Source organism: Cynocephalus volans, chromosome Y (genome assembly GCF_027409185.1).
Source record: "Cynocephalus volans isolate mCynVol1 chromosome Y, mCynVol1.pri, whole genome shotgun sequence".
Lineage (NCBI taxonomy): Eukaryota > Metazoa > Chordata > Mammalia > Dermoptera > Cynocephalidae > Cynocephalus > Cynocephalus volans.
The window spans coordinates 2,144,581-2,163,872 of NC_084479.1; the positions used below are offsets into that span (position 1 = coordinate 2,144,581).

Here is a 19,292-nt window from a genome sequence, read left to right on the forward strand (position 1 = left end):
AATGAGCTGAAATTGCTGTTATTTTCGCTGGCAGGCAAACACAGATGAGCAAAATCCTTATTCTTCTGAACAGACAGGAATCCGAATGCTATCCCACAGTGACTTTTTGTGTCCTACATTCAAGGGAGCAAAACAGAGTCCTAGTTCAGCAATGTGACTTCTGATCTCAGAGATTTGATGTGAATACAATAATAATGGTTTTCTGTGGTACCGTCAGCCTGGAAATCCAGTATACATGATTGGCAGTGTCATACAACTTTTCCCGTGGTCCTCAGGGGCAAATTTAAGGCAAACACTGTTACAATCATGTTTGAAGCTAGATAAATTTAACAAGCAAAGGGTTATATGACTGCTACTTGGTAGTTTAAAGAATTGAGCTCATTTTGTGTCCATTCTTGTTCAATCACAAACCACAACAAAGCTGAATGATTTTAGCTTATGTAAAAGTTGTACTGATCTTGGTAAGATACAGAATTGCCCTAGCGTCATCTTAGAGAGGCACGTCTACAAAATGATTGTAAACTATTCCATCGTGTTATATTTTTTCTAAGGAAACTCTATTTCTTCTTTTAGAAATAGAATTTCCCCGTGGCTGTGAGAGAGTGTGGGTCCATTTGGGTGCAGTTAGAGAGAGAGGGAAGGCGAGATGAGGTTGTGGGCCATTTGGGTAATGCAGGGTTTGTTACTAGGTTTTGGGTTTTCAAAAACAGAAAGCCAATTTTTTTCATGTCATCAGAAATATCGAGCTCTTGGGAATGGACCCAAGCTAGTCAAACACCTAAAAAACTGAGGGATAACACGGAGCACAAATGTAAGCACTGACTTTATTCAGGGCTGGCGTGTTGGTGTCAGCCACCTTGAAGCCTTCTGTCCTGGTATCCAGACATTTGGGAATTTGGCTTAGAAATGAGAAGACTGGGTGGATAGCAAAAAACTAGAATTCGGCTGATAGATGGTACCAAGGGCTACTCTGTCCAGGCCATGGTGACTCCTTATGAATCACACAACTGTCTCAGTGATATTTATCTCTCCAAAATAGAATATTCATATTTCTCAGGGTCAGGACATGCCTCTCTCCTAGATTAACACATTTTTCTAGACCCACGTAGACCAACATTATCTCACCTGTAAGAAAAAAAAAAGCCGTTCTTTAGAAAAAAATATAACACAATGAAATAGTTTACAATAACTTTCTAGGCTTCCTTCTCTACGATGATGCTAGTGTAATTCTGGATCTTACCAAGATCAGGGATAACTTGCTCTCCTTGACAGTCCTAATTATCTCATTGGTTTGTGAAAATGTTTGGATGGATATTTAAAGCTCCCAAGAGGCAGGCAAACACAGGAGAAGTTTTTCTACAGTTTCTTTAATTTTTCTATGACAGTATCGAGTAATAATCACATATTAACCACATTGGGTTCTTTAGCCCCCTATTGGTGAGATTTTTCTTTATCTTTCAGTGTTGGAGCAGAGGGTGCCCATTCGGAGATGGAGGGCTGGACGAATGGCTGGCATGACCCAGTGACTTTGTTTAACCTGGGGTAGAAATGATGGGAATTAGTGGTATCTGCCTATGACTACTCTCCTCATTGGAAGCACCGAAAGGCCGGCCTCCTCCTCCCTTTCTCTAATAACATAGTTTAGATAGCAAGTCATAACTTTGGGACAGAGGAAGCTTTATCTCCGTAATTCTATACTTCTATCTCCAGTTCTCTTTCCTTTCCGTAGACTGTCTAAATTACATTTTGGGTTGAAGTAAGAGTCTTGCAGCACCTCGCAATAATAAAGTATCCCTTAAATAAAAGTATCCGTTCTTTACAGGGAGAAGGAAAAATTGACACACTGCCAGCGACCCGAGGGCTCCATGCCTGTTAATCTCTAGATTAGCCAATGATTTTCTATAGCAGCATGGTGTTCGTGGAGGGCTGGATGTCTATATCAGACTCTCATCACGCATTTACACACATGCTCCTGGATTTCTAATTTCATCCATGGTATATGAATGTTGCCTGTTTAACGTCCTGAAGGTAATCTTATTTCCCTTAGAAGGCAAAGGTGGTTAATACTCATCAGATTTACAACATGCTTCCCTATATTTCCCCACTTCCTACAAATAGAAGTGGAAGCCATGTGACAACCACTACTGAATAAATTCTGCATGGAAATGGCATGTGTCACTTATGAGCTGAGGAATTGAAGAGCTGGTGTGCTTTCTCTATCCCCCTCTTTCCCCACCATGGCAACCTGGGAATTTACATATCATGATGGCAGCCTCAGCAGATGGAGGAAGCTTCAGTCCTTGAGTCACCAGACGCAGGCGAGCTCTTGCCAACTTGCCCCAGATTTCCTGTAAGTGAGAAACAAACATGTTGTGCGAAGCCTTTGTGATTTTTGTTACTGTAGCATAACCAATCCTGTGCTGACTACAACTTATTTCCACATTTTTGTAAAAATACACACTGCCTTCTCTGTGAATGGATTACAAATCTATTAAAGATAAGGAGATCTCAGACTCAGTATCTGAAGTATCAGAATAGACTACGTGGAGAAACACTCTGGTTAGTCTCCTTTAGGACTTGAACTAAATAAAAACAAACAAGCAAATACAATCCCAAGTTTTCTGCTCAAATAGTCTCCTCTTCCAAACTACCCAGAATCCCAGAAGTTATGTAATTTGTCAATGCAGAACTGTGGAGCACTATCTCTTCAAGCATATTATTTACAAGAGGGGTCAGAGTTAGCCAGTGTTGAGGAGTATCTTTGGTAGGGGTGGAAATGGAGGGCTTTATGGAAAATTGTGCATTCACCAAAGTTTTCTGTATTATTGTCCTTTTATCTTGTGGCATTTGTTCTTTAGGTACTGGGCTAGATCTGATTATCTAATAGGAAGACTAGTGTGCACGCACACACACAAATCATTCTGGAGGGTATTAAATATTTTGAAAAAACAACAAACCAATAATCATGGGAAAAATCAGAAATTGGTTGGGCTTCCTTACATTTTGGGAGGCTCAGTATTGTTTTTATTTAGGTTGACATTGTGAAGGGAGTTGAATGTGGATAAAGTTTGCCACATCTTTCAGAGCTAAAGCTCTTCATAAGACCCTGCTCAGATATTTCTTCTGAATTCTATCTTGTATCCAATTCTTCTCAAATAGCTGCTAGCAGGCATTAAGTACAAATTAACCATTTTTTTTGTAATAGAGGATATTTACATTTTAGAAAAGTAGGGATGCATTTGCAAGAGATTATGGCAGGGTCTGACTATTTTCCTCTCTTTCTAGGGCATACAGCTGGACTACATTTCCCAGAATTCCTTACAGTTAGGTAGTGAAGGTGTTGTATGCTATCTCCAGGCCTGGCCCATCAACAGTCTCCATGTGATTCTCCATATTCTTTCTCTTTCCTTGAAGGATGACCTAATGCAGATCATTTAGTGGAGACAGCCCCCAGGGATTTAGAGCCATTTAAATGGAAGGAGCCTGGGTCCTTGAATGACTGTGTGGAGCAGAGCCTACCTGATGGCCTGCATTGAACTGTGATATGTGTGAGAAATAAGCCTTTAAAGTGTGAGACCACTGAGGTTTGGGAGGTGTTTGTTGGCTGCATTAGTTAACCTGCCCTGACTCATACAGACCTCTTAGCCAATCACAGTTTATTCTTTTCTAAGAGATGTGCACTATATGAAGCAATTCTTTATGTACCCTAAATACCTCTGTAAAGCTCAAGGATTTGAGGGTTACCACAAAGCATTACCACCTTCGTGAAGAATTTCCAGATGCGTCCTTCCAAAGGTAGTATTATTTCCTCTTTTCTGACAACATGGTAACAAATGTTTACCTCTCTTATGTAACCTGTGACACAGTACTGAAATTATTTTAATGGTATAACTTGACAACCTTAGGGAAAAAGAGGGATTTGGTCTATATTAGGAAGTGGGGTAGATAGTCTCCAAAGATGGTCACCATCAATTCCTCTCTTGCACGTGCATGTTGCTCCACCCATCAAGGCAGAGAGTTTGTTTCCCCTCCTCTGGTGTCTGGACTGGCCTTATGACTTGCTTTGACCAATAAAATGTGGAGAATATGACATTGTCGGACTTTTCAGCCCAGGTTTTAAGAGGAATGGCTGTTTTGACATCCTCCCTCTTAGAAGCCAGCTGCCATATAAGAATTCTGACTATCCTGAGACCACCATGCTATGAGAGAGCACAAGCCTATTAGGGGAGAACCCACGTGGAGAAGCACTTAGGCACCAAATGTAAGTGTAACATTCTTGCACATTTCTGCTCAGCACAGATGCCAGCTGAATACAGCTGGGTGGTTGACTCCTAATACCAAATGGATCAGGAGAAACTTCCTGCTGAATCAACGCACAGAATCACAAAAATACCCCCTAATTGTTGCTGGCTTAAGCCACTAAGTTTTGGAGTGATTTGTCAAGCAGCAAGAGATAATTGAATCAGGAGGACTCATAGCTGTGAAGTTCTGATTGGTTAGGGAAAGAACTGTAAAGTCTCCCTTGGGATTGTTCACTGTCTTGTTTTAAGTCATGAAAGTAGAAACATGGCTTTCAAAGAAGTCTGAGAAAGACTATTATTCTCAGGGGCATGCAGTGGTCAGAAACCACTACCTGTAGGAAAACTCAATCAAGTTGCATTTAAAACACTGTTTGTTTTGCTCTTAGAAAGTGTTCTTTTCTTGAGAAATAATTTAACACTCACTATAGACAACGTGATGACCTGCAGGTACAACTAGCTGAGATGGCCCTGCGCTAGGAAGAATAGATGTGAAGTGGAGTACACCTGGACAGAAAGAAACCCAGTGAAGACAAAATATGCAAGGGCTGTTGCTTACCTGTTTTGCCCCACACTATACCTATTTTGATTTCAATAGACAGGTAAAGATCATTCACTTCATATGTCGATGTATAACATAGACAGAGGGGTTCTTTAACCTGGGATTTTTGAAGATAACAAAAGGATTAGCTGAGAGAAGATGAACTGTGCTGTGGAAAGAGAACCACACCCATTTTAATATTAAGTTGACTAAATATTTACTACAAATTCCAAGGAATATACTGTGGGGTTCTATAATAACTTCCAGTTACTTCTTAAGGAGCTGATAAGAGCATTTGGTTTGTTTGTTTGACCAAGGGACCCAGCGTGTTGGATTCAGCGTTTGCTTATCACCTACCCATCCCTCCATTTCTAAACTACATATAGAAGCACTTGCTGTTTGCCTGGTGCTGCATATATCGCTGGGAATATTAACAAACAGGTAATATTACCAGAGTGGTTTTCATGTGGGAGCCCATTGCACATCAGTCTGCTGCTCTTCCGACTGAGCCCCAAACGGGTCTTGACCCATTCCATTCTGTATCGGGCATGGATGCTTTCTTGTCTGAAGACCCAGTCTATTATTTATAGAATCCCATTATTTGCTCCTGTGATTGAACAAAGTTTTCTTGAAGTACAGAATCTTTATCGCTGCATTAAGGTTGTTTGATGTCTCTACTATGCCCTGACGAATGCTGGCAGCCTGATTCACTCCTTAATCTGGTGTAATACAACATTAAATGAGACATTTCTTCTTTCCCATTTCAGCTGAGGCCTCAACACTGAGAATATGTAGCAAGTTCCCACATTCTAGAGAGAGAACTATATCAGGTATTTCGGGTAAAATAGGGTATTATGTTTGTCCAGGGGCCTTTAGCCTGTCACTAACCTCAAAAGTGTGTGAAGGAGGCTGAAGAAACTGAAGAGACTGAGTGGTGGGTGGAACTTACCTCTACCCCACAACCACCTCTGGATGCTTGATTGGAGGTAGAAACACATCATCCAGCTATAGCCATGGGACCAGAGTGAAAGTCCATGGAAAACCTGGGAAAGGATTCCCAGAGTTCAGACGGCACACAGATTGCTGTCTGATACTTGCCTGCACATGTCTAAAGTCTGGAAATTGGCAATTTCTGTGAGGGAAGAGAATAGAGAGGGTTGCCAGAGGAGTGGCTTGAAGTTTGAAGTTCGGCTCAGCAAAGAGGCAGATTTCTGATGGGTGGATTGAGTACTTAGGAAGGGACCCCTCTCAAGAAGACTGCCTGCCTAGGAGAGAGGGTCCAGGCAAAAGCATCCTGCAAGGGGGGATGAGGTGGCAGGTGGCTTCTGGAGACTGTATCCCCAAAGCAAGGGAGGGAGAAGTGGGAAGTTACCAAAGGATGGCTGGTGCTATGGTCTGAATGAAAAAGGCCCCCAAATTCATATGTTGCAACTTAATCATCAACGTGATAGTATTAAGAGATGGGCCTTTAGGAGGTGATTAAATCGTGAGAGTGGAGCCTTCATAAATGGGATTAGTGCTTACAAAAGGGCTTGAGAGGGCAAGTCTTTTCCTTCCATCCCTTCCATCATGTGGGGACACAGTGTTCAAGGTGCCATCTTGGAAACAGAGACCCCGACCTCACCAGACACTGAACCTTGATCTTGAACTTCCAAGCCTCCAGAACTGTGAAAAATAAATTTCTGTTGTTCATAAATTACCCAGTCTCAGGTATATTGTCATAGCAGCACAAATGGAGTAAGACAGTGGGTCACTGAAATACACAGCAAGGCATCCTGTGAGAGAATGGGCCAGCTTTTGTGCACCTGCTATACCACCAGAATACAAGTACACCGTCAAGTAAGGCCTTTACCCTCCTGAACGCTTCTGCTTCGCTCCTACCCACCCTGGAGTAGCCAGAAGCAGCAGGGTAGGGGACTGAAAGTAGGAGAATAAAGTGGAGAAAAATTAAAGACGCCAACCATGCCCCACCCCCTTCTACAAGCTTTTTAGTCTGAGTCAGGTGTATGCTTTGAGACCATTGTCATCGTTGAATTGGATGAGATATTTTAGCTTTGCTTTTAGGCTATACCGGGCTCCAGGATCTGCAGATTCATTGGTGGAAACCAATAAAGTTGTTTTTCACCATGGCCCCGGCCCCCAAGTGCAGCTTATTCAATATACAGATGGCACCCAACTTAGGATGGCTCGACCTTACAATGGTGTGAAAGTGACACGCATTCAGTAGAAACTGTACTTAGGGTACCCATACGTCCATTTTGTTTTTCACTTTCAATACAGTATTCAATTACATGGTATGTTCTACACTTTATTAAAAAACAGGCTTTGTGTTATATGATTTTGCTCAAATGTAGGCTAATGTAAGTGTTCTGAGTACATTCAAGATGGGCTAGGCTAAGCTATGATGTTTCGTATGTTATTTTCAACTTACGATGGGCTTATCAGGATGTAACTCCACGGTAAGTCAAGGAGCATCTGTCCTGGGTATATCAGGAATGGTTTTTATGACGTTATTATTTTCTGTCTTAATCCAAGTGGTCTGTTAACCTCTGTTTGCTGGGTCATTTGCTGCAATTGGTATTTAACTGGAATAGAGATGGGAGATGTATAAATTCTTTCAGTGGAGAGAGTGGGCTAATTCTGAGTTAAAGATGGATTTAACTGTTTTCTATAAAAGTGGGCACAATGACTTAACCTTCTGGCATCCTTCAACATCCTTCTCTGAGTAAGGTAGGTGACAGGTTGCCTTTCTTTAGCCATTTCATTACCAATATTAAGGAGGTTTCATGGACCTGTAATAAAGGGCAGGATGTCTGATATCTCAGAAATGAAAAGAATTAGAGGAAACTGGATTACGTTGAGAATCCCATAGTGGAGATCAAGGCAACGAATTATTAGAACTTGAGCTAAGGCTGTGGCAGAGTGGAAAAATAATTAGGGATGGATTTAAAGGTAAAAATAGAGGCTTCTGGTCAAGATGGCAGAATAGACAGTCCCCAGGGTCACTCTCTCCCACAAACCAACCAATCTACAACTATATAAAAGCAACAACAGCCAAGATGTGGCCGCTAGAGCTCAAGGGAAGAGGAGGAGAGACCTACGGAGTGCATGAAGGTGGGAGAAGCCACGACAAGAGTAAGAAAAAAACCACTCTGACCATTTCGTGCTGCGGCCACTTTAAAGATGGAGCTGCTGAGTGCACGGAGTAGGAGCCGGTAAAAGCTGCAGCTGTGCCCTTAGGATGGAGTTGCTTGGAGGCGGCAGGGGAGAAGAGGGCCTTGGTGGCCCCAAGGAGAGCAGGACCACTAACGGTGTTCCTGTGGACCCACACAGGAGTGAGGAACCAGAACAACTGAAAAAAAAGGAGCCACTCAGAGGCCAGTGAGTCAGTGCAAGGGACCAGCGCAGGGCTTGTCCCATGGGAAGTGTTTGCAGCACTGGTGGTGGGGGAGACGGGCCCACCAGGGGAACACTGGGGCATAGCAAGGACAGCTGATCTGCCCCCCAATCAGCATAGGACCACTCAGAGGAGACTGGTCAGGAATATAGGATTACAAGGAGTGTAGTTTGATGAAAACACTCAGGCCCAGATCAGAGTTTCTACACAAGCCAGGTGCACCCAGTCTCTAGAGAGCCAGAAGTACCTATAAGGTCAACCATTAAAACTGGACCTCCACAAAAAGACTTCCCTAGGGAATCAGCAGCAAAGCAGCAATTTAGCTCAACAACACAGCTCAATTACTGGTTCCCACAGGAAGTTCCCCCATTTTAGAAGTAAGCAAAGGATAAAAATTAGTTCTGGCCCAGGCATGGAACCAGGGACCAGACCCACCCCCCCAACCAGGCACACCACCAGTACCTTGGGCCCCACCCGGGCTCCTGAGGCACAGAGCCGGGGACTGGAATCCCCCACAACAAGGCACACTGCCAGAGATAAGGAGCATACCAAACACATCACCTCCATGTGGGTGGCCTGCCACAGCCACCACAGTAACCAAGGCTGCTATGAAAGCGGCTAAACACCACAACCACCACACAGATGGCCCACCAGCCACAGGAGTGCATTGATACAAGGAGAGTCACCGGCAGAGACCAAAGAAAAGAAGAGGATGTCTCTCACCACAAAACCCATTCCAGATTGACAGAAGAAGCATCTGCTCTATGGTAATATTGGGGGACCTGAACACGACTCTCAGCATTGGACAGATCCTGTAGGCAACAAATCAACAGAGGAACCATTAGTCTTTTAGAGGAAGAGAAGAAATCTAGGGTAACTAACTAGAGAGGGGAGGGGGTAGGGAGAGGAGGATGAGGAGCGATTGGACAAGGGACATAAAGATTAAGTACAATTTGTAACAGTATATATGCTAGCAATATTGATTTGATCAACATATGTCAACATTGAACCCCCCAAGTATGTATAATCAATTATGATTCAATAAAAACTAAAATTAAAAATAAAAAGAATTTAAAAATTTAATTTTCCTCTTCTTCTTACACACCCCAGCTTTGCAAACATTATCGGCAAACTGCTCCACAAAACCAATTCCAGTAACTCATATGCTTATGTCATTGGTTTGCTTCATGGAAAATTTCCTGATTTTCATTTATTTCAGTAGTTTGGAATATGCCTCGGCACCTTCTTTAATTCTGGGTGGAGAGGTAAAGCAAGCCAACAGCAGTGAGACATAAAAAAGACCACGGAAAAGAGGAAAGACACAGAGGCGTGCTGGCTTTTTCCACTACACCATCAATGAAGACCTCGGCACTGGCAATGAAGAGCCCCCGCAGAGTCCAGGCTGTCTGAACTAGCCATGGGTTTGCAGAGCGTTCTCCCACAAACCCATCACACAGCTCATGCGGGTGCAAGAAACAGCTTAGCTCTTGCTCTCCACCACTTCGTTGAGATTAACCCACAAGGTTTTATAACTCTGAAAATGAGACAAAAGTAGCACTTGTCCCCGAAGTGAAATGTCAGGGTGTTATTTTCACTGGTGCAAAAAAGGGACTGCGTCCACTCCAATCGATGAAAGAGGGCTACTAACCAGTTCTAAGTGTGTGGGAAAAAGTGACCTGTTTCTCCATTTTACATAACAAGCGAAAAATTAGCCCATCTGAGGGAAATGCAGACTTTGAATTCCGTCAAATATTTACTGAGCTGGCATTAGGTTTAAAGCTGAGACACTGACAATGACTCAGGAAAAACAAGTATATTATCGGTCACATGTTTATGTAAAACTTTATAGTCATCTATGTTTTAAAAGGAGCTGGGTGACAAATGGCATAACAAAAAGAATTCTATCAGTTTGAAGGTATAATGAGCACGTGTGTTCTTATTTTTAACTTGAAAGTAAGTAGGTCTAAAGTTCCAGGTGAAGCTGAGCATTGAGAGTTATTCAAACAGCAATTGTGGTTCTGGCCACGGCAAAAGCAACTCTGTCCTTCTCTTGTAACTACATGTGAGTGCAAGAAGCTATTCTTGGTCATCCTTGACATTTTTGTCAATATGCCATGTACATGGTGACATTTTGGAGGTTTGTGACGCATGTTGGCGGGGGGAGGGCTGGTTTCTGGGGCCTTGGATTTTAATACTGAGATTAACAACAGACAATCTTGGGTCAACCCGGGCCAGATCAATAACAGAATGATTCATCCGGGATGCCTTTTGAATCAGTATATCTACAGCAAACAAAACAGTGCCATAGGACTTCTGAAGACCATTCACAGTGCTTTCCTGGGGGAAAATGTGAAAAGCTCTGTAGAGTTGGCACCCATGGACTTCAGCCATTTTAGATTCTAATCCACCCCAGCCATCAGAACGTAACTGATCACATCGTTTCTCAGACTTTTGGCTAAGATCAAATATAGAATTAACTGATTGCTACTTTTTAAAAAAGTAATAATAAAATACCTGTTTCAACACAGGAACTTATAACATTATATGGGCATTCAAAAGGCATATATAAATCTTCAAAGACGCCGTCTTTAGGTACCCAGCCAACTGCTCAAATGACAAGAACATTCTGTGTGCGCTGCATAGCGCATCCTGTTCCACGGAATTGCTGCAGCCCCAGCAGCAAAGCTCAGCAGAGGGCAGGCAAACGACCCCAGCTGCTCTGTGCTGACCCAAGCACACAGCCTTGGTAGCCACTCTGGCAGAACAGCTCATCCCCAAGCCAGCAAGGATTCTGAGGGGAGGCCTCAAGAGCAGGGGTGAATCAGACGAGGACCAAGACACAGTGTCCAGGGCCCTGAGAAACTAGGTCAAGGTCTGGGGTGCCCCTGCTGCTCCTCCTCAGCCTGAGCCACCATCACCTGGACCTGGGGACAGCAGCCATCTCCTGACCAGTCTTCTTGCTTCAGCTTCCACCCTCTAGACCCCCACAGCAGTCAGAGAGACTGCAATACAAAGTTGTCTTCCCAATAGAATGGCTCCCTGTCTCATTCAGAATCACAATCTGAGTCCCTGAAAAGGCCTGCAAGGTCCTCCAAGGGCCACCTCGTCACTCTCACCTCAGCACCTGTTGTTCCTTCTCCCAGACAGCCCCCATCCCTGGATACCTTAGGCTGCCTCCGTACCCCCTGCAGGCATCGGCTCAAAGGCAACCTGACACCCTGCACAAAACAGCCACCCACACCCCAGCCCACACCCCATCAGCCTCATCCTGCCAGCTTTTGGCCCTATCTGGCACTGGCATGCTCAGTTATGGCTATCTGCCACCTTTGCAATAGAAGCCCCATGTGGGCAAGGGCTGTCCAAGCATGGTTCACTGTTGGAACCCCAGAGCCTCCGCACTACTGACACTGGGGCCGGCTCATTCTCCAGCACCAGAGGCCAGGCTGTGCACTGAAGTACGTTTAGCAGCATCTCTGATCTCTACCCACAAGATGCCCTTAGAACACACTCCCAAATCCCCAAGGAGTGATGGCCAGAAATGTCTCCAGACACTGCCACATGTCCCCTGCAGAGCTAAATTGCCTCCTGCTGAGAACCACCACTATTTTAGTGGAAGTAGTGAGCCTAACGGTGGGAAGATCTTTTACAGCTTCAGTCACATGCTGCTGGGAACACACCTAAGCTGATGTTGCAGTTAACTGTTAACTGTTTTCTGCTGCCTCTCTCTAACCGCCTTTCACCCACTTTCCCATCTCCCACCACTGGCACGTGAGCCCCGCAGGAGCAGGGACTCTCCAAGGGGTCAGTATGAACAGGCTGCCCACGCCTCCCTCGATTCTGGGTCTTGGAAGGAAACTCTCGAACTGCAAACAGCACAGTGATCTGGGCCAGGTTCATTTCATCCCATAAGTAAGTTCATCCGAGCATCTGAACATACATCCAAAAGCTACTCAGACATGTATGAAAACTGCCTTGTAGAATATCGTACAAGGGTGCTGAGAAGATGTGGCTGAAGATCTTGACCTTGAATCTACTTCACCTGTTCTTAGTATCTGTCCAATATTAAGGAACTATCAGTTACGGAACAACATCTAATCATATGACGTGAATTTTTTTTAAGTCTCTAACATCACTGAATGTTATGAATTTCAAGTTCCAGAACATGATAGCATCCACACCTGGAGATTAATAATTCTGTACACATTCAGGGTATTTTCAGATTTGTAGCCAAGCAAATGCAACAGTAAAGAAAGTTTATGACACAAAAGCTTCGGCTGTATTAACATGTTAAACAAAACAGGAATGACATCAATCCTGGAGGGGTAAACTGCCCTCAGGCCAAATCTGGCCTGCCTCCTGTCTTTGTAAATAAAGTTTTATTGGTACACAGCAAGGCCCATTCACTTACATGTTGTCTATGGCTGCCCCTGTGCTACAAGGGCAGAGTGGAGCAGATGCAACAGAGATCCTATGGCCTGCGAAGCCTAAGATATTTGCTAGCTGGCCTTTGACAGAAAAAGCTCCATGGCTTTGTTCTAACCGGTTCTCTCTCTTTCACAACATTTCATTTCCAGCAACTTCACTCGCCCAGCCACAAAACCAAGACAATGCAAAGAACAAGTAGAGAGGAAGAATTTACCACAAATTCTGAGCACTTCTGACACTGGTGAACCTCCAATGCTACCCAACCACGTGGAAAATAAGGAAGCAACTCAGAACAGAAGTGTCATGATGGAGGGAGAACATTTTGATAGGCAGAAGAGTAAAGATATTGAAGAATCACAAAACTGACTGACTATGTAACATGACGATGAGAAGTTAAAATGTGAATGCCCATTCTGCACTAGACACTGCCCTAAGTGCTTTACCTCGTCTTATTGAGTCTTCAAAGCAATGTCAAAGGCAAATATTTTGTTAACATTTTATGCAAGAAAAAATTGAGGCTCACAGAACCCAAATAACATGCCTTGGAGCACACAACAAATGGCAGAGCCAGGAGTCAGACTGAAGGCTCATGTCTGAAGTCAGGACCACCCGCACTTGGATGGTTATGAGGCCAGGAGGAGTTGAAGAAAGTATGGAAGGTTCCCCATGAATCACTGTTGAATGAATCCTTTATGACGTACCTAGGCTAGTGATAGTAAAATACATGAGCGTGCATTCACTCACTCAGTGATACGTATAGAGCGAATGTGGGGCAGGCATCTCTGGGGGTGTCTGCCCATTTGAAATCAAGCCTCCATTATTCTCAGAACCACAAGTGGGCTTCCAGAGCTCTGTAATCCTCCTGAAAGCTTCCACGTGCTGACACCATTTTCCAAACAGAGAATCCCTACCTTGTGTCAGAATTCCCAGGGTCTGTGATTCCAAAATCCTGTAGAATCCCTGCACTCTACAGTGAAGCCTCGGAGCAAGTCTAACAAGGTTGTCAACTGTATTGAAAAATACTCACAAAACACAGATGGAGGACACACTTACAGATATTGGGTTGAACTGTGCAAATATCACCAATTTAACAGTTCTAAGCACCACTGGAACAGAAAAAGAACATTAGTAGAAAAACTAGTGACACCCAAACCTCTAGAGTTTGGTTAATAGTAATGTATCAAGGTTGGCTTCTTGGTTTTGACAAATATACTATGCTGATGTGAGATGTTAACAATGGGGAAACTGTCCAATCTTTGCAACTTTTCTGTAACTCTAAAACATTCCAAAACAGAAGTGTATTAACACAAACAAATAAAAGGTATTGGGTTGCATTCACCCCATGCCTAGAACAATCTCCTAAGACAAAAATGAAAAAAAATAAAACTGGGCTGGCCAGTGAGCTCAGCTGGTTAGAGCGTGGGGCTGATAACACCAAGGTGCAGGGTTTGATCCTTATACTGGACAGCTGCCAAAGAACCCAAAACACAAAAGACTACAGAGAAATTAATTGGATATAAGCAGCATTATAACTATAATACATATTTAATCATAAATATCAGGGGGCAAACTAAGTAGAGGAATATTTAATAAGCGATAATATATCTGCTCAGTGGCAGCCGACGCCCCCAATGAGAACGCTAATGATGAACACTGCAGGGTGATGTCTTCGCTGGCTGCAAATGACAGAACTCCAATTCAACGGCTTAAAAGGAGAAGGACACGTTATTTCTCATTTCACATTAAAAAAAAAAGTGCTGAGGGCAGACAGCTCCAGAAGCTTAATGCATCCATCCATCCACCATTTTAAAGATGCAGTCTTTCCACTCTGCCACCCTCGGCTTCTGAGCCAGCTCGCTCCTGGTGTTTGGAGCAGCGACAAGGCTGCCCAGCTCCAGGTTTATGTCGAGACAGGACATTAATTAGCAGAAGGACTGCCTTCCTTGTAGGTCTACGGGGACAAGGAGGCTTCTCCCCAACCATGCCTGACACACACCTCCCCTCTCAGCTCACGGGACAGCTCTGGGTCACGTGCTCCTGCCTCAGCCAATTGCAGGCCTACATGCTACAGGCTACAATCTCAGGCACTAATGCAATTTGGAACTGGGCCGTTCTTCGCTGTGGTGGGGGCTGTCCTGTACATTGTAGAACAATTAGCAGCACCTATGGCCTCTGTGTACTAGATGCCGAGAGAGCCAACCCCCACTTGTAACAACACGAAATATCTCCCAATGTTGCCAAATAACTTCTGGGGGGCAAAATCCACACCCCCCACCCCAGTTGAGACCCACTGGCATACAGCAACCAGGACTTCAACAGGATGTACAGAAAGGGTCACATCCCTTGATTCAAAACTAGGAGTGGCAACCCCAACAAAATGGGGGCTCTGACGGCTTACAAGGAGGGACTGTTCTTGAGAACTCTAGAATATATTAAAAAAATTCAGTGAAATACAGAAATACAAAATGATCATTATAAAGAAATAAAACCTGTCTCTACACACATAATTACATTCAGGAAACAATTATTGGGGACCTACTCTATGAGAGGTACTGTGTAGACAAAGAATAAAATCTAAATGAGTGCAAGGAAAGGAGTTGACTTAAATTTTGTTTGTTTGTGTGGCGGCTGGCCCATAGGGGGATCTGAACCCTGACCTTGGTGTTATCAGCACCATGCTAAATTTTAAAAACTTACAAATAACCAGATGTCTGCTTGGCTCCCTCATTCTCCAATTTTCTTTTTTAAAACTTTTTATTCTGAAATAATTATAGATTCACTGGAAGTTGTAAAGAAATATACAGAGTGGTCCCTGTGACATTTCCAGTTTGGGCAAATCTATAGAGATGGAAAGCAGATGAGTGGCTGCAGGGGCCCGGGAGAAGACAGGGAATGAGTGCTGATGGACAGGGAGTTTCTTTCACTTTATTAGATTTAAGTGGGGATAGCTGAACTCAGTAAAATTTAACTTTGCTTTTATTCCACCAGATTAATTTCACAGAATTTTTTGGAAAAGCAGCCAACATTAGCAAAAGGACCTGGGCTAGAAGTCAAGAAGCCCCCCCCCAACTCACCAGGTGACCTTGAACATGTCATTTGACCTATGGGCTCCTGAAGTAGAACCTACCGCAGACAGTGATAAATGTTATTTCCATTTCCTAAATCAGAGTGAAGGACAGAGAATGAAACCTGGAGGTTTCCAAACATCCGCAAGCTATTTTTGGAAATGAATGACTTTTCCACTTCACTTTTCTTAAAAACAAAAAAAAAAAAAAGGAAGGAAAGGAAAAGAAAGACATTAGACCAAGAAATAGTTGTTCCTGATCTCAATGGAAGCAAGAGAAGATTCTTCCAGGAGCTGACCTCTTATGGCCTTAAAAGCAAGACACTTTCCCATGTTCATATAAACACTGTCTATAATCTTAAAAAATGAAAAATTGAGAAATCATTGCTTGTTTATCACAAAGCTCAACCAGGACAGTTTATATAATCCAGAAATAGGCTCTGTGGAGTAAATATAGTAAACCTACTTATTAACTGAATAAAGGTTTCAAGAAGCGGGTAATGATGTTATCTGGCTCTGTTATGTGAGGTTCCAACCTGGCAGATTCCAGAGGTATAGACTGTTTTCTCCTCTAAGCAAAACCATGTTCAGAGGACTTTTAATATACCACTGAACTTCTCCATACAGTGCAGGTCAAATCCCATCTAGTGTACAAATGGGTCCCCGAAAGCTCATGCCGTGACATAATCTTGGTCTTCCACTATCGTCACGATTATTGATCTCAAATGTGATACCATCCACCATTCTTAAGCTGCTCGTGGCTGGCACGTCCAGTACCGTACAACTCCAACCGAACTACAGGAAACAGAACATTAAGTTTCAGCCACTCGGTCCATCTATAGGATTAATATCAAAACAGCCCTTCTGGAAGCACACATATACACGACTGTCGAAGCCAGTGAAACTTTACAAAGGAGGCAAAAATGTTCTTCCTACACTTTCTGCCCAAATGGCAAATACCTTTTTATATGGTGGTCACTGTACTCTGAGTTAACATATGCAGAATACATGTGTGTCACTAGTGTAAACCACACAAGACTCATGCAAGGCAACTACCAGCCATAGAAATGGTGAGTCAGCTTTCTGTTTTTTAACAAAGTTTTCAGGTATCAGTCACAGTAAACAATGAAAATTATATGCACAGTGTCAATCTACAGAAATAGTGAATTTAAACCTAAGGTAGGTTCATAGTCAAACTACAAAATTCTGTTTTTAAAATACTGATTTTTTTTTAACACATCTGTAGCCACATCTTTAAAGATGTTTCTGGAGGCCTGCATCTTCTTTGTTGTCACTTTAAAAAGTAGAGTTACAGCAATTCACCAATGAGCCCTGAGCCGGTAGCATCCGTTCTTGTTAAACATAACACTGAATGGAATTACTGTAAAAGCCTAGAAGAGATTTTGTTTACAACCCTTGCCCTTCAGTTACTCTGCATGCAGCAGCGTGTGTTATGCTATTACAGTTTGTAATAAATTATACAGAAAATGATGTTTAAAGTCAAAAACAATTTTTGCCAAACCTACTACATTAATTTCTTCCTTCATAATTTCAGTTTCTTCAAAAATCGATTGTTCATTTGCCCCTCTCCTGTCAGTTCTCTATTTGGAAGCTTTTGGGTAAAAGTCCTTATTTCCCCAATAACATATTCAAATCAATTGTGACACAAAAAGGGTTTTGACTGTCAGATGCACATGGAGAAAACGTTGCACTCTGACATACAGTTCTTTCCACACAATAAATGTTAATTACAACTTTAAAGGCTAGCCGGTCACCTGTAAAAATCGGCAACATTCTGTTTTGAAAGGGGACGGAGAAAGGCTATTCCAGCCTTTGGCCCTCCACTTACATGTCTGTGGCTTGCTGAACATTCCATACATATTTCAGGCAAGGTATTATGGGAGCTGAAGTTCAAGGTGTCCCCTGCTGAATTTTCTCTCACTATAAAAACAGTGTCTCCAAAAAGTACACACGTTTTTACTTTACAAAAAATGTAAAATATCCACTTTTGTTCACTCAGTTGACACTTTTAGCACTAGAAGCAGGACCTTTTGAAAACCTATAACAAAGTTATGTCTGAAAAGAGTGAAAAATGTTATTCAGTAACAAACTGATTTCTGGGGGGGGGAAGCATATGAAATGCTGATGAAATACATGGAAATGAAGACTCTACAAACCGGTTTCTGTAGGGTCTGCTCACCTATGTTGCAGGTTACACCATTAAAATGAAAATACTTACATTTAGATCTTTCATCACGAATCCCCACTCCACTATAACCACAACTCTTTTACGTTACCCTCATAAAACGGGGCTCTGCCTTTTCGAAGCAAAACAATAATTTTAACTGGTTCATTTTCCAGTCCTTTGGGTTTTTAAGAGACATACGGTACAAAATGGCACCACCTTCCAAGCACTTCAACGATTTCTAGAACCATCCAAGGCTTGATCAACCAGCTGGGGCTCTAGCCTTCAGTTAAAATTCTAATATGATCTCACCTGCTTTTCAAAATAACTAAGCATCTTTTTAACCCACAAAACTGTGCTAAGATTTATATTAGTTTTTGAGTCCAAAGGTTTGCAATGTTTGGAGAGAATGGTAGGGAATCACGATGCTTTTGTTTTCTTTCGTTTTTCCCTATCTGAACCCAGATAAACCTTCAAAGGATTCCACAGCGTCCCTCCTCAAGAGTTCCTTTTCAAATGCCAATGCCATGCACGCTGCCTTTCCTGTGCAGGTAGAGGAAGCAGGCACAATGTCACCCCACCGCGCCTCTTCAAATCTTGAAATCACTGGGAAGCCTGCAGTATTTCCTTTTTGGCACTCAGGCCCCGGGAGAGAGAAATTGCTCTAGGGAGGACAAGATATCAGATAACCAGTGGAAACGCTTGGTTTCAACAGAACTCCCAATTCCACAAAAATACAACTCTCTAATAGCAGTTGCACCACTGAAATCCATAGACAGGAGAGCAGAAAGTTAAGGAAAAGCTTCATCTCGTGAAATTCATTAAATGAAATCTGCTAGTGCTTTTAGAAGAATCAGGTTTTTTACTGTGATCGTATTTATTTACACGAATAAGACAACTCCGTGCCCCACGCATCGCTTGCACAAAAAGGAAACTTAAAATACAACTCTGTTTTTCCTTTACGCCCAAAACATATGGGACTAATCATATTCCATTCTGGCCGCCCTACACGAGTGTTTTTTCAAACAAAATTTTAACTCACTTGACTCTTACGGCGCTAAAGAGCAACCAACAGAGTTTGGGAACAGGCTCTCCCAACTCCAAAAGGGCTGAGAACCCCTAAACTGCCCGTCTGGCACCAGGCTTTGGAAGGAAACCGGGCTGAGTCGGCCGGACAAGGAACCCGCGCCCTCCGGGTCGTCCGGGTCGCCGCCGCGCGCCAAGTCACAGCCTCCGAGCCACCGCCACTGCCGCCACTGCCGCCGGTGCCGCCGGCCCCTCCATTTCCGCGCGCGACCGGCCATCTTCGTTCCGGCCGGCCGGGTGGGCGGGGCCGGGCGCACGCAGGCTCCACCTCCGCCCCGCCCCGCCGCTCCGCCCCG

General features: G+C 43.4%; 2 long non-coding RNA genes across 2 annotated transcripts; both read right to left on the reverse strand.

Moving 5' to 3' along the window:
• Positions 1-1,367: 1,367 nt before the first annotated feature.
• On the reverse strand, positions 1,368-19,277 carry LOC134368931 (uncharacterized). The gene is made up of 3 exons (XR_010022576.1): positions 18,953-19,277; positions 2,258-2,348; positions 1,368-1,537 (listed from the first exon to the last, which is right to left on the reverse strand). It is a non-coding gene; the product is annotated as an uncharacterized LOC134368931 (long non-coding RNA).
• LOC134368932 (uncharacterized) lies at positions 4,860-5,877 on the reverse strand. The gene is made up of 3 exons (XR_010022577.1): positions 5,789-5,877; positions 5,291-5,446; positions 4,860-4,957 (listed from the first exon to the last, which is right to left on the reverse strand). It is a non-coding gene; the product is annotated as an uncharacterized LOC134368932 (long non-coding RNA).
• Positions 19,278-19,292: the final 15 nt, after the last annotated feature.